Here is a 2,500-nt window from a genome sequence, read left to right on the forward strand (position 1 = left end):
GTTCACACGTGTATTTCCTTGCGTTTGCATTTGTGTCGTCCGTGTGAACCAGGCTTAAATATGCAAATTTGTGACCTTCTCGTTGCCGTCGCCGTTGTCATTGCTTAAATTCCTTAGTAGGGAGCTTAAGCAACGACGAAGGCAACGGCAACGAGAACGTCATTTCAAAATATAAATTCACGTTATTGTAATCACTTCTTGACTATTTCAACCTTTTTAATATGGCAAGGGTTTGGTAGTTCCTCAAGAATGACACTGGTCGGAATGGCGGTTAATTAAGGGGAGAAAAGGAAAATTTATCCTTAAGTGCTAACGTTCTTCATAAAACCTCAAACTTAGCTATTTCACGTTGTTGCTTTGCTGACGAGGACAAAGAAACGGACAAAACTGAAAAACAAACGTGCAGGGCGTGCAAAGCTATTGTTGTGACGTTCTCGTGGTCGTTGCTTAAACTCTCTAATATGAGGTTTTGACGGCAACAGATGGTTTTCACCTGACGTCACAGCAGCCATGTTGGTGCAGAGAACAATAGAGTAGGGAATTTGATTCTATTGTCATGCAAAATTGGTATTGTTTTTGTGCACCAGCATAGCAGTCTCATCACGTGATTGAAAACCATCTATATGAGCCTACAACAGATAATTGTTTATAGTCTATTTTTACTCTGAAACTGCTGGTACCAGATCATGGAATAATCGGGACTTAATCTGACTTTCATGCCTACCTCGATCCATGAGGCAATTGCGTTATTACCTGGATTGATGTACAACGCGTTTGTCCTGATCCATTTGTGACTCGGACTGAGCAGAAGTACAGGGGTTTGGTAGAAGAGCGATTGGAATTTTTCATCCTAGAGAAAATGAACAGTAGAGGCAAAGGCAAAATTACTACACCCTTGTAAGAGCCGAGGGTTGAGGAAAGTTCTTTGTCAATGGACAGTCGGTGCTAGACTGGACTGAGTTTAGTCTAGCCTCATCTAGCAAGTATGATTATCACAGCACAGCTGAGCATTGTTCATTAGGCCATTTTGCGCTTACTTGAGCCTCCAAGTGTCTATCTTTTTTACCAAGAATTCCGTTCTTTTTTCATTTCTGTGCTTTAAATAAACAAACCGTTTGGCTCAATCGTTTGGGCATCGGACTCCCGGGGGGCCGTGATGGGCGGGCGGGGGGGGGGGGGGGGGAAAAAAAAAACCCACCCACGCATCACCTCTGAAAAAATAGGTTCATGGAACTCCCGGTTTCGTGATCTGGCCTTGTAAAATGGTATACTGTAAATGGGACTTGCTATTCTGCGTGACCCTTGAGGCTATCCGGGCAGGGAAACTTATCCCAACGCATTTCGAAAGATGACTAAGAAGTATGTAACATGAACAACAACAACAACAAAAAAGAAACAAGAAAATTACCTGGCAAAAACTGTATTGCGTTTTTCTTTCTGGAAGTTCCTCGTTTTCAAACTCAATCTTTGATTTCTCGGGCATTTTCCAGCCTTTTGGTGTCGTCACAAACGCAATCCATTGCTAGAAAGTGAAGAAGGTTCCTTTAATATCAGTGTAACGGGTTGTATTAAAACAAAGCTTGCGTTTTACCTTTTTTTTTCCGAAAAATGAGTGAAAGTGCACTTTAAAATGAAGCCACAATATCTCCGACATATTATTGAGGACATCTCCTTGACAGACTTTTGCTAACAATAGGCCACTCCAGACCATTATGGGAGCCAACAGACACGGAGGCGGCTCATTTGAAATCACAAATTTGAGCGCTTTCACCAAAAATAAAAGTATTACCTGTTTTGAGGGGGATTTAATTCAAGAACAGTTCAGTCTTCGTTTCAAAGCGGATGTCAATTGAAGTATGCATTAATAAACTAAGGCCTTTCATTTCACTGTTGACAATAACAACGGGCGACGAAACGCCTGAAAGAGACAAACATGAAGCATGGCAATTACATGTGACCCGCGAAAAGCGCGGGGAAACACGAGCGAGCAACTAAAATTGGCGTGCGAATTTCAAAGCAATCATTTTGCGAGTGGCGAATTCAAAAAGAAAAGCAAGCAAAGCCAATCGCCTTAATTTCTTCATATATTCAATTATAAACCGTTTCAAAGTTCTTACCACGACAACGCCCTTGTGCCCGCCATTAAAATTTGTCAATTCAAGCAGGAAAATTTTGAAGAGGGCACCACTGACGTCTTCCGTCCAAATCGAAGCAGCGCTTTTCTTCTCCCACGGGTGGCGATGAATTGGAGTGACGAAAAGCTCTAGCACTATGTAGGGATTCTAAATGAAATAAAGGAAAAAAAAAAAAAATGAATCATCTCAAGAAAGAACAGCAAAGTTTGGCGGGAAGTTGAAGAAACATAAGACGGTAAAAGCATTGAAGTGAAAGTGTGCTGGACTCCGAAGAAAAAGGAAAGAGATCTAGTGGGAAACTTTTGTCAGCCACAGGGCCTCAGGCTATACTTTTTGTAACGGAAACGACTCAGTCACCGAAGGGA

At 41.8% G+C, this 2,500-nt stretch overlaps 1 protein-coding gene across 11 annotated transcripts in view; it reads right to left on the reverse strand.

Moving 5' to 3' along the window:
• LOC137998124 (uncharacterized) overlaps window positions 1–2,500 on the reverse strand; it is a 29,468-nt gene that overhangs the window by 19,521 nt on the left and 7,447 nt on the right. For all 11 annotated transcript variants that reach the window (XM_068844549.1, XM_068844542.1, XM_068844550.1 and 8 more), the window contains 3 exons: window positions 2,118–2,282; window positions 1,409–1,522; window positions 754–850 (listed from right to left, as the gene is read on the reverse strand). The gene's annotated coding sequence lies outside the window, so the exon portion shown is untranslated. The remainder of the gene's footprint in view (window positions 1–753; window positions 851–1,408; window positions 1,523–2,117; window positions 2,283–2,500) is intronic.

The sequence above is a fragment of the Montipora foliosa genome, chromosome 3 (assembly GCF_036669935.1).
Source record: "Montipora foliosa isolate CH-2021 chromosome 3, ASM3666993v2, whole genome shotgun sequence".
In the NCBI taxonomy this organism is placed as follows: Eukaryota; Metazoa; Cnidaria; class Anthozoa; order Scleractinia; family Acroporidae; genus Montipora; species Montipora foliosa.